Source organism: Notothenia rossii, assembly GCF_949606895.1.
Source record: "Notothenia rossii genome assembly, chromosome: 4".
Lineage (NCBI taxonomy): Eukaryota > Metazoa > Chordata > Actinopteri > Perciformes > Nototheniidae > Notothenia > Notothenia rossii.
The window spans coordinates 28,482,871-28,496,573 of record NC_136902.1 but is presented as its reverse complement, the minus strand read 5'-3'; the positions used below and the strand labels follow the sequence as shown (position 1 = coordinate 28,496,573).

The 13,703-nt window shown below is 40.2% G+C and overlaps 1 long non-coding RNA gene across 1 annotated transcript in view; it reads right to left on the bottom strand.

The window, feature by feature from the left end:
- Positions 1–574: 574 nt before the first annotated feature.
- LOC307036016 overlaps positions 575–13,703 on the bottom strand; it is a 50,045-nt gene continuing 36,916 nt past the window's right edge. The window contains exons 2-3 of the long non-coding RNA XR_013807258.1: positions 1,953–2,154; positions 575–703 (exon numbers count right to left, since the gene is read on the bottom strand). This is a non-coding gene — a long non-coding RNA (uncharacterized lncRNA). The remainder of the gene's footprint in view (positions 704–1,952; positions 2,155–13,703) is intronic.

Below are 13,703 nucleotides of genomic sequence, written 5' to 3'. Positions count from 1 at the left end.
AGCCTACATTGCAAATAAGCAGACAGCGCTGCTTCTCTCTCTCTCCACTTTCAAAATCTATTTAAAACTCATAAAAAACAAACACAATTCCCAAAGTTGTCCCTAAAATTAACTTATGAACTAAACTAAACTAAAAATATAGCCTACTTATGCAAACAACATTGAATCTGGACTTGAAATGATTCTGATTAGGCCTAGCCTACATTGCAAATAAGCAGACAGCGCTGCTTCACACACACACACACACACACACACACACACACACACACACACACACACACACACACACACACACACACACACACACACACACACACACACACACACACACACACACACACACACACACACACACACACACACACACACACACACACACACACACACACATGGCCGTATCTACCATTGAGGTCACCGAGGTCCGGACCCCGGTAATATTTTCCGAGCTGTGTATAACAAAACTTGTGAAATAATTGCACTAAACGGGGTTCTTTGTAGCACTTCCACTTACTGCCGATGGGGGCGCCGCATAGCTACGTAGCCTCGATTAAAGCAAATAGAAGAAGACGACACGGACATTCATCAACAAACCACCGCAGCACGGACTTGTATCGGAGCAGCGAAGGACTGATGAAGTATCAGATCTGAGTCCAGCGGGCTGCTTGTGCTTCTGTTCATCAGGACATCATATGATCAGCAGATCCTGTGTGAACGCTCTACGTTAGTCAGTGGACGTCCGACAACATGCACACAAACTTATATTGCAGCTATAGGCTATACTTAGGTTTAAATTGCGTGAATAAACTAGCTAGAGAGTTAAAGTTAATTACGTTCATCCAATGTCAGAAGGATTACGTTTTAACAAACGTTGTAATGCTTTTCTTTCATTTCAATTTGAGTAAAACATTGAAGATATAACATTGTATTTTCTTTTTACACTGACTCAGATATAATGAAAAGACTACGTCAGTCGAAGCTCAACTTTGGTAAGGAAGAGACAGGACAGGCAGAGAGAAAGAGAGAGAGAGAAAGTGATGGAAGTCAGGGAGAAACAGGTACAGTCACACAACATAATGTAGGCTTAATAACCCCATCTATTGCTGCAGGTCTCCCTTGAAAAATAGATCTTTGATCTCAATGGGACCAATCTCGTTAAATAAAGGTTTGAAATGAAAATCCATCCATCCATCTATCTATCTATCTATCCATATATCCATCCATCTATCCATCTATTTATCTATAACAATAGTCTTCATTTACAATAGGCATGATTTTAAAACAACAGACATCTATTGCAGTTATGATGTCATAATAGCATACAATTATATAAAACACCATTTGCTTACATCTTTGTTCTCTTTTGAGAATCAACCAAAACAGATTTAAATAAAAAAAAATAATACAAACAAACAAGTGAAATTAACTAAATGGCTGAATTGCTTTTAATTCACTGGCAGGAGCGACAAGTGAGAAGGAGCAAAAAGTGAACAACGAGGGAGAGATTGAACAAGAGTAGAGGACAGAGAGAGTAATGAACAGGAAGGAGACATAGAGACTAAAGAAGATGGAAGAGAGGCTGCAGGTTATGGAAAGGAGAGAGACATGGAAAATGAATGTTGACAATGTTGTGATCATTTTAGCCTCTTCTGCATGTCCAGATCATTAATAGTAACAATCAACTGATTCTTATGCAATTTCAAATATCATTTATGCTGCAGCCCACTGACATGGTTTGAAATCAATATATTATCCAATGTGTGACCCCCACAGGACTTAAAGAGCACCTAACTAGATCATGAAAATTCCAAAGATCTCGGGGGGTATCCCCCGAACCCCCCTAGCACGTTTTGGACCTCGGTATTTAGGAAATCCTGGATACGGCCCTGCACACACACACTATAAAGAAACAGTAATAAGCAGCGGCACTGCCTACAAAAATCTGTGTTACTCACCATTGTTGAAGTCAGTCAGAGGAAACGCCACAGTGGGTCTGGATCCTTGCGAGATTCGGCTGCAGCCTGTCGTGATCTCTTGTCTTCAGCTGAGCGATTTCGTCTCAGCCAAGTTGTCACATATCCTGTCGGATCCCACTGGGTTAGAGGTGGACCATGTAGCTTGATGAACATCAAGGTGGATACCCGTTCAATCAGCAACCTGTTTCGCGTTGGGGTGATGATTAGATTCACAGGGCTGCCAACATTTGAGTTCAGCTTGGAATGAGATTTTTTTTTTGGTGACCCGAAAAAAGAAACGTTCATGTGTACAGTGTTACAAATGTATTGAACATGTACAAACTAGGGTTTCCCATTAATGTACCGGGCGCTACAGTGGAATACGCACACACACAGTGTGTACCCGCGACTCTTACAATTAAGGCTCGATAATCAGCTCACAGCATATAAAATGGCATAAAGGTGTAAGCAGAGGTAAAGTGCTATTTTATAAGTGTAGGTGGGGGGAGGGGTCCTCACCTCCTCTAGGGGGTCCGGGGGCATGCTCCCCCGGGAAGATATTTTTTTAAATATTGAAGTTAAAAGCTTCAACCTGGTGCATTTTGAGAGCACAAATAATTTATGGATACATCTCTCAACACCCATATGAAACAGAACTGTGAACAGATTTTCTTTTTCTTTATGAATATTTTACAAATCACTTACCTTTTAAACTGTATTCTTGTTTTACTGTCATAGTATTTCATAACTGTTTTTCATTTATTCTCATAAATGGTGACCAAAACGTTTGAGACCCACTGAGATAACTAGACTAAAGTTAACTATCTAAACAGAGTCCCTTACCTCACTGAGCTGTAGTTATCTCTCTCAGTCTGACAGGACAGAGCTCTCCCTTTCCTTGTTTTAGAAACAGCTTTTAATATCCGTTAGCACAGCTAGCTAACCAGATGTTAACAACAACAATGCAAATAGTGAGTTTGGTAGAAATATACTGTATAATAGTCAAATTATTTAAGATGATGCCATATTTATTGAAGATTTTACATTATTAATGTTCCCCAAAATTATTCAAAAGCATATTCTTCCAAACTCCTTGCTGTAGTATGACACACAGGAGACTATTGATGTGTGTGGTGAGTTTGGTAGTAATAAGCTGTATAATAGTGATTTGAATATTATTGTATTCTCTTTTTTCGGAGTTGCACTTTGCAGACGGCCCCTGAGCACTTGTTTCTTCTCCGGCTGTGGATAGAAACCAATGTAATGTGTCCAGCTCGGAGGACGGCGCGTAGTGGCTTGTTTTGATCAAAATGTGATTCTAGTTCGTTGTCAACCTTACCACGGTACTTAGGAGATGTACTTTGTGTCTGAATAACGTTTTGTTCATGAGTTATTGATCCGTTAAATCAGAATCTCCCAATATCGTTCCAACTTTACTGAACTAAACCAGAAGACCGTCTCATTTCTTAGACCGCTCGGTTTGCAGTTCCTTCACTTTATTTTTATATCTATATACATTTATTTTGGACGAAAACTTAGCGTGAGGAAAGGCAAGTGTGGCGTGAGTGCGTGAGATATGGGTTAATTGCGTGACTCTCACGCTCAATGCCCGAGTGTTGGCAGCCCTGGATTCATCTGGCTGAATCCCCTTTCAAATTCTGCCGTGCTGCATGGTATGAATCAGTGCAGTTCATCAAGGGCCTGAGCTCGGCAGGTGTAGCATCGTCCACAGTGCTCTCGACAAAGTCTCGGAATGCATTTATTACACTTACAGTCGGCAGCCTGAATCGTTGGCACAGTTCACTCACTTGCACCTCTCCATGGCCAGGCGGCATGGTCTGAGCTGGTGGCCAGTTGTCGCATTCCAGGACTTTTAGTTGAGCGAGCAAGTGAACATAGTCTGAGTCCGACTGGGCCTGCGAGGCTGCTCCATGAGATGATGCAGTAGTGAACATTCTATGGCTAAGGTTGTTGCTTAGACTCCGAAGAAATTGTTCACGATTGATGGTGACGATTTTGGAGTTGTCTGTGAGCACAACTGTGCCCAGTCTGCCTTCTGATATGGCATTTTCAGCTGCAAGGACCTTGGTCCCAGGTCGCTCCCGCAGTCCATTGATAAAACGAATGCTCCGGTGGATCAGTTTGTCGGCGTAGGCTACTGATGTTGTGCGCTTTTGCAAACATTCTGACAACAGGGCTAACTCATTCAGTGTATCACACATAAGCGCTAAATCTAAAAGGAACTGCTTTGAAGTCAGCCGCTTTAACAGACCTTCATACAGCTTTTTATCGTTTGCTGATCGTTTCTCATCTGTCATCGCGAAGCTAAAGTGTGCACATAGTGACTCAAAGTTGTTCCAAACAGCGGATACTGTGCGATAAGAACTGGCCACCCATCTCATGCTCAACACACGGCCTATTTTTCCTATTTGTTGATGCAAGTCAGCAGCACACTCAGCCAGTTCTCGTTGGTTTAGGGGTGATCTGCGGTGATCATAAACGCCTGGAAATGGTTCACACCACTCACGTCAGACACCGTGTCCCCCACAGCCAGCTCCAAACAATGATTTAGGCCAGGGGTCGATCGACCGGTCGATCGCAGGGAGATTCCCAGTCGATCGCGAGATGTGTCTAAAAATAGAACAACAATATTCGGTTTTATCGTTAATGTCCTATAACATAATCTTCCTGTGCCAGAATAATGCACTTGAACGCATCAAAGCTTTGTGATTGGCCGGCATGACCCCATGTGTCGGGGCGTGGCTGGTGGGAAGTGGGCATAGTTCGCTGACGTTGTCCGTCTCAACAGGAGTGGCAGTCCGCTCACACACAAGACCGCAATTATGGCAGAAGCAAAAGATATATAATTTTCACTCCGAGTGGGAGGAAGATTATTTTTGTATTTATTCCAATTCAAAGTCCATCTGTCTCATCTGCAATGCGAGCGTGGCTTTATCAAAGAAGGGTAATTTAGGAGCGGCATTTCAAAACAGTGCACAAACGCTACGAGACAGAATTCCCTCCTAATCCTGCCCTACGCTCCCAAAAGGGGAGGGATCTGAAAGGACAGCTAAATGCACAGCAGTCCATTTTCACCAGGCCCAACAACAAGAGCAAGGCTGCTACCATAGCATCTTATCGTGTCAGTCACGTTCTTGTGAAACACATGAAGTCTTTCAAAGACGGCGAAGTTGTGAAAGAAGCATTCCTGGAGGCTGCCGACGCGCTTTTGGGGTACAGTAAAAATAACAGTAGCATTTCAACAGGTTTTTGATATAATAAAAACTCAAGTTAGATACCGTTATTAATCAGCTGTAAGTTTTTGTTTGTTTGAACTTATTCAGTATAATTATTGTACAAAATGGTATAAGAATGCAAACATTAAGATCTGTTCTGTTTAAATTGATTATAGTCTATTATCAATTCAGGTTAAGAAACTAGTGTTGCTTGCATCCTATTTTAAAAAGGCATTTCTTTTTATACTCTACTAAAATGCAACAAAAAAAGGGTTTGATTCTATTAATTTTGTCTTTTTTATTGCACTTTGGCAGCAGATTCCTGTGTAGCTTCAGATCTGTGTTGTCTTATTAGTAAGCCTAATTTATACTTTTGTAGCAACACTATTTTTATATAATGGCAAAGAAAGGGTTCAGAGTCTTTTCTTTTTTTCCTGTGTCATATGTGGCAGCACTGTTCAATGTTTCTTGAAAACATTATCCACTGTAGTATGTGACATGTGAATAAACTCCAACTCTGTATCAACAACACTTGTAACTTCAGTTAAATATTTGTGTGTGTGTAGATTAGAAAGAGGTAAGATAAAGGATCTGCAGTATTTTATGACGTATTAATCGTATAAAGGTCAGTTTTATACAAGTAGAAGTGTGTATTTTCCTGGTAGTAGGCTGTCAGTAATGGCTACGCCTCTCTGTTTGGTCTGGTAGATCTCGGCAGACTGGCAACTTTAAAAGTAGCTTTCGGTTCAAAAAAGGTTGGGCAACCCTGATTTACGCAATGCCAGGTGACTATATTAGGGTACAGTTCAGAAAGCTGTTTGGCTACACCTGATTTTCGTCCCAACATGACGCTTGCTCCACCACTTGCAAATTAAATTAAATGCTTCTTCAAGTAAGCGTCATCGAAGCCATGTCCTTGGAGGCATTTCAAAAAGTGCTGCATAATTGTGTCGCCTCTCTGGTCTGGAAGTTCAATCAAATCCAGAAACATAACATGTGTTCACAACTCTTGTCCGTTTCACATTTGAGGTACACAATCAATGTAGTTTTACATCCCAGACTCGTTGACTCATCTATAAGAATATAAACTTTACCTTCTATAGCTTGGATTCTTTGGCATACTTTTTTACGCAACTTATGTGGTCAATTATCTGTGCTGCACTGCACCTGGAGTGCAAACCGGTGCCTATGTCAACCCCATTTTCATGTTGTAACTCTTGCAATCCATAGTTGTCCAAAAATGGTCTGTCGTTCTGTGCCAAGTAGTAAGCAGACCGGAATACAGCACATGTAGCTTTCAGCTTTGATGCATTCATATTGTCACAAACCTTCTCAAGTGTTTCCTTTTTTGCGTTGTCTTGAATCCGCTGTGCAGCAGTGTGTCCATTTGATTCTTTGTGTTTAATAAAAAAACGTCAACATGCCGCTCTTTTCTCTTCGACTGTAAGTGACGGTGTAGGAACGCCATTCATCTGTCATGTACTAGTAGCAGCTTCACTTGTAGCTTCGGTGCTAGCCTCTTTCTTTTTGTGGATGATATTCGTTTTATAAAAGAAGTCAAGTATAGAATGTTTGCCTGCCATTGTAGAGCTTTCTCATTAGCGTTCTTGAGGGAAAGAGCTGCCGCCAAATCAGTGACACACCCCCATCTCGTCGCGGGGTCACGAGCGTGATGACGAATCGTCATTTTTTAAGGGAATCGTTTTAATTTTTTTATTATAATTACTGTGAAATGTATTATGTTTTTGTCATTATTAGAACAAATACACACTTGCAACTGATAACACTGGCAATGATTTTATATTTATTAGATCATTAAACTGTTAAGCCCCAAGGTCCCCGCCGGCGGGTACTTCTTTTTTCACGACACTGTGTCTCAGGGGATCTTAATATTAAAGGACCTATTAATGTGTTATACCAGATTAACGGGAATAATCTCAGCTAACTGACGATACAAACCATTTTTACCAAAACAAAACACAAGTCTCATAAGAAGCATCTAAATGACCCCTGAGCGAAAAATGCTAATGCTCTTTGGCAAAGAACTCAAGATAAAAGATACCCTTATTACTTATCGTAGCTGCACATAAATATATCCGATTAAAGCTGAGGTTCCACAGATTATTTAGGTATATATATTATCACTGAGTGATCCAAACTCTTGACAGGGGAAGCAAACACAGACATCACAACACGTACCTTTACGGAGCTTTTACGGGAGATCGTCTGACCGTAGCTGTCAATCTGATCAAAAGACTTGTTCAATCATGGCATTAAAACGAGAAAAAACGCGGCTGAATCGGTTAATCCATAGATTGATAATGTTTCTGGGCAATATATTTTTTTATTTATAATCCATAATTCCATTTTTATGTAAAAATCGGAGAGTAAAAGTTAGCTGCTAATGGTAGCCACCCGAGTTATCACAGCTTCCGGTCTTGGCTATGCGGCAGTGAGTCTCACACACACACATTACCAAATAAGGAGTATGTGGGAGTTCCCCTCGATTCCATTGGCTCTGACGGTTAGAAAGAGATGTCAATCAGCAAAATCGACCAAGGGCTAGAGATATGGAAAATAAACCCAAATGAACCCAGAAGTGTTTTTTTTTGCTAAATCTCTCTAAAAAGGTCAAATTTAAATAATAATAAATAATAATGCATTACATTTTTTATTAGAGCGCTTTTACAGGTGCTCAAATCGCTTTACAAATACACATTACACATATTAGACATGTAAGAGTCATTGCTGTGGACATTACCCACAGGAGCAAATGCGGGTAAAGTGTCTTGCCCAAGGACACAACGGCCTGACGCAGTGGCGGCCGAGGCGGGATTCGAACTGGATCAAAGCCCCTTGATCTGATGACCAACGCTCTAACCACTGCACCAAAAGCGCCCCAAATTTAACTTGTTTTGCATTAATCTTCATACAGGGTACTTATTACATGTTGTAGTTTGGATTCCTAAAGCTTTTAGTCTACCATCCCATCATTCAAGGGTGGTTTTCAAGTAATTTTATTTTTTTGGACGGACACAATAATTGAATTTTTTTTACTGTGTTCAATCTGAATTTACTTTAAAATAAAAACATCTATATTGATTCTGACACTTGTACATCCAACTCACAGGTGTAACCTTGCTTTGAGAAAAAAATGATTATTAATTTAACCCTTTTAGAAGGGAAGATATGGTCATTTGTTCTGGGAATGTCATGAAGTCTGTAAAGGGGACTCCACAGTCTAGTGGGGGTTTCTTGTGTCCCGTGGACTCACTTCCTCTCTTGTTCTCTCCTCTCCTCCTATCAATGAACTGTTGTCATAATAAAAATTGTTCTATATTTTGTACATAGCTGTCTCTGTATTTATTGGAAGGTTCGGACAAAGTGGTAGTGTTTCCTGCCACACCTGAGGGAATCCAACATATATTACACTGCTCTTAAAGGGCTGAAATATAGGAGTATGAGGCATGGCTAGAATGGGTGATATGTTTGGTATTTTGAGCGAAACACTTATGTTTTTTATATTTGTATATATCTGAGACCTATAATACATGCCTAACAATAATAGGAGACCTTTGAGTCAAATATCTGAGTTTTTCTTCCATTTCTGGCCTTAAGAGATACAAAAATTGCCAACGCAATTCCCGCCCTGATTGCGGTGCTGATGTAATCACCAGATTGACCTGCTCCCGGTGACTTTGTCTCTTCTACTCCCTGTCAACACTTTATTTTCTCGTTTGAGCCGAGTGGCAGCTACTTTGCCTTCTGCCACATGCTTGTCAGCAAGCAGAGACTTGCAGTGTCAATATCTCTTAGTCCCAAGCAGATACACATCTAAAGGGCAGCACTGTGAGCTTGGGGGGTTAATCAATTGTATCTGACCCTAATTTATACACAGTAAATAATGAACTGGCTTCACTGTATTAAACATTTAAAGAGAAATCATTGAGCGATGGGGCGGGGTGGCTTCAGGTCAGCCATGGTGGGAATTTATTTGGCTTTTATAAGCTTCACAAGTGACTTAGAGCAGCAGGTTTCAAAAGGGAGGCCAGCAAGTCCCTGTAGGAGCAACATGAGCTATATGTCAGAATCTACTTTCCCCTAGATTAATAAACACTCAACACTTTACTTCATGGTGAGATTCTCCAGCACTGTTTTGCACCCACACTGTCAGATACAGTGTCACATAACTGTTATTTTCACATCGATCAAAGGCAGAGCATTTTAGGATCATTTATAGTTCTAGTCTGGGAATCTTTGCGGGCATAGAAAATAAATATAGTGTGCAAAGAGGGAGTGATTTCCGACCGAGCCATCGTTTCTTCGGTATAGCCTTTTCTCAGGTTTGACTTGCCATAGCAGGTAAAGCACAGTCAATTGAAAATGCTTCTCCTCCGTCTAAGTGCCCAGCCATGCGGCAAAAGAAGTGTGTGCAATACCAGGGCCTTGGAACAGGCAACATAAATGGAATGAAGCCATCTTTCATAATATTAATAAGCCTGGTTATTGCAGGTCATAGATTCAAAAGATTTGTTGTAATGTGTACAATAGCTACAGTGGTCGATGGCAATTATATCTTCATTTGCAGGTTCTCCCTCCAATGCAGCATACAATATATTTAAGACATAAAAGAAAAAAGAAAAAGACATAAAGCAGTGCAAGAAAATGTAACGTAAAATATATACATGTAAAAAAAGAGGAAGATTAAACCTAATGGAAAAATTAATGGAAACACATTTGGTAGTAATAGTAATGGAAATAGAGTTAATTTCAAGATGTCCACAAGGTTGAACCACTTACATAATGGCAGCAACAAGGTTGGAGTTTGAATGATGAACATATTAAAATATGATCATACTCAGCCATTTATCTGATTCGGTGGCATCCCCAAATATATTTAGAGCTAGTTCTGTGGATGACTAGAAGAAGTTTCCTGTGGCCCATAAGCAATTCATCCTTATTTAAACGGGTGGACCTACAGTCACAATAACCTCTTTAAGAAACTGTATCAGGATGACATAGAACAGATGGTAAAGTGTGTGTTGGGATCGCCAATGGACTGAAGAAAACGAGTGCAGATCTGATCTAATTGCTTATAATTCAGACTAATAGCCACAGTCAACATGTTTCATTTCACTGATTAGTGGAACAAGTTGGCAACATGCGATAGGTTGAGTTTACACTTCCACTGACAGTCAAATAAAAACGACCTGACAGATTTGATGGAGCTCAGGGCTCATGCATGTCATTGATTTTTCAGTGACATGTGAGCAAAATTAGAAAGATGTATTATTCTAGACTTTTACAGCAAAAAGTAAAATGTTTTTTTGTCTCTCACTGTGTTTCGAAGCAGCTAAATAAACGTTAGGGAGTAGCTTTGTGGCTCTGCCCCAAAACCAACGTAATTAAGTTATCCATGCACACAAATAAGCAGTATCCCATTACAGTATAATAAGATTTAAAATCATATAGTTGAATAATACTAGGTGATTATATGCATTGACTATTGCAAAAATGTTAATGAATTCCTTTTGCTTACTATAAAAAAATGTAATTATTAAGAATGTTCATTGATAGAATTAAAGATGTAGTAAAAAGAAGAACTCAAGAAAAGAATATCCCATCCTAACCCTTGCTATAGCACAGTGAATAATAGATTACAAAAAGCTTATTTGTAGAAGAACCCAAACAATGTTTGGCAAAATGTAACAGTGGTTCCGTTGTGCTTTGAAAGTGTGATTGTATGTTCAGGGGGCTTTTATTGGCTTCTGTGAGAACTGTGTTGCTGCTGCATATTTACAAGATGAAAGGGTAGAGGACTAGAAAGTCAAATATGAAAGGGTGAAAACCATCACAAAACAAAGCAGCATATGGGGTGGCAGGACATCAAATTGGGTGGTTGGGTATGTTTGACTCATACGACCTTGGTCCCCAGCTATAATTTAGCATTTTGACTCGCCTGAAATGACCAGCGCTCCCTGTGGAATTGGATTTCTGTGTAATATCAACACAGAGCTTGAAAATATGTACCTAAAAGTGTACTTGTTTATGACATTGGAAGTATTCACACTCAAAAGTAAGGACTTTGCACACAGTGGTCACATAGTATTCATATATTGAACGGTGGTTTCCACTGATAAGCAAACAAATTGTGTTCCTGGACCTTATCCCGTATAGAAAAAAATATATTTTTCCATTGCTTTAGCTGTTTAAGATTCATGGCAGGATCACAGCATTCACTGATATCAGTCTCAAGGCAACATTATCCGCTTTGGCGTATCACCTTTGCCTTTACTGCTACAGTAGCAATAACTGTAGTCAATTCAATTACTGAACAATGTTGTTGGCAGAAGTGCAAACATAGGTTAACACGGCAAACTGTTCCAGCAGATGCTCTCAGTTTTCGACCAATTTGATCACTGTGGTTATGTTGGCAGCACTATCCGTGTTATCAGGGACTTCTCTTAATCTCAGACAGTTATTGAAAACTCACACAAGTGGTTACAGGCTATCACTTATGGTAGAGGTTGACGGTTTCATCTTCAAAGCAAGCCAAGAAAAAGTCTCCTTGGCATTTTTTTCACCGTTGAAAGTTTCCTTATCTTAAGTTTCTGAAAATTGGAAGTGCTTGGCTTCAGTGACTGACCAAAGTATATTCCTGGGCACATGCCAGGGTACATGTAGCATGACAATGTAAAGAGGGGAAGTAGAGCAGATCCAGCTTTGGATGGAAAATCAAGGAAGTTTTTAATTGAACTATTTATCATAGCTGTAAAGCTTTCAACACATGTCCAGTTCTATAATCCGGGATGATTACAATTAAAACATTTAAGATAAGTTTAAATAACTTTGTATGCATGTCTAGCCTAAGCAAGGCTAACAACACTCCTCTGTTGGCCAGCCGGATGGCCACACCAGATAAGCCCTAGATTTGTACTCCCCGAGCCAGAAGCCTTGGCCGGCGTTACACGCTTGAACTCAAGTTCTAAATGTACTTGGAAGAGATCAGAGTGAGCCAGGCTGCACAAAGACATCTGTAATGTAGATGAAAGAGGCCAAACTTCCAGTGCCCTGACAGGGTTGCAGGCGAAAGACGACAGGTCACACCCTGGTGACAACAATGTTGCTTGTCCAGGCTTTGGATCCATCTCCGTCTTCCTGAGGAACGTTGTCTCCACCCGTCTCATGAGCGGATGTGCCACCAGGATGTCAGAGTGATAAATAGGTCTGGTATCGTGCCTGAAGAAGCTGTCTGTCTGTGTTTTTTGCAAGCAGAGCCTGTCAGATTGAGCTCTGAAGCCAAACAGGCATGTAGCTACTTGTACAGCAAACATTATATAGGCATATGAAATCATTTTTTAAATCTTGTACAGTCAATTATTTGATCAGATATGAATTGTTTGTTGTATATTATTTGCCAGTGATCAACAAAAGTATGTTTTCTATGAGAAACAGCTAAATATGAACTTGTTGCAAATGTCAGTCATTTTATTCTTAAATCAGCATTATACCAACCCATGTCTCATGGCATTTCGTGTTATAGTCACGACATTTAATCTATTGATTCGTGTTCATCAACACGATTTTCCCCTTTTTTTCGTGTCACACAGAACGATTTTAATGTATTTTCTATGTGTGTTTTGTGCCTTCAACACCTCTTTTTGTCCGGTCGGGTCTTGGAAGACCGGAAGCTGTGTGGTTAATAAAAATATGTTCTTTATATATACAGTATGGTAATTTTAAATCGTATAATGTCGGACTTTTTTTGCTGTCAGTGAGGAAAATAAATGGGGCTCAGAACCTTAGAATACTGAAATCTGTATTTTTTAAAATATTTTTTTCCTTCTAATTTGTAAATATTTTCTAAATAATACACTGTTATTTACTCAACAATAACACACAATCATCCTTGTTTTTATTTATTTGTTTGATTCCATAATGTCAGGCTTTTTTGGTGTCCGTCAGGAACTGAATTTCAAAATAAAATAAGCGGAAACAGATACACAGCCACTGAACTGATTACCCAAGGTCCTCAGCTATGGTTTAAGCTCCGTGATTGGATTGTTTAGCCGCAATGCCCTTTGGGATATAGTGTTTATGCGATATGAAATCCGAAAATAAATATAAATAAATAAATAAAATAATACTTTATTCCGAGTGTGCTTGCTTTTCTCTTTAAAAGTCATCACATGCATGCATTGTATGATTGCACAATGATTTTGGTTTCAGTTGTGTGTGTGTGAGCAGGCTCGGATTGGCCATCAGGAGATTCTGCCGTTGGTGGACTGCTGCCTTCAGTGGGCCGCTGGCTCTGGCATAGGTGGGCCACAGCACCGCTGCGCCGGTACCGCCGCCACAGCTGTACCGCCGTCGCAGCGGTGCTGTGAAATTCCATCGCCGTTGCGAGTCTCCGGCTGTAACAGTCCACTACCGCCCGCGAGGACCCAGGTTCGATTCCGGCCTGAGGTCCAAAAAATGCATTTTAAAAAATAATAATAATCTCCCGTTCATCGGT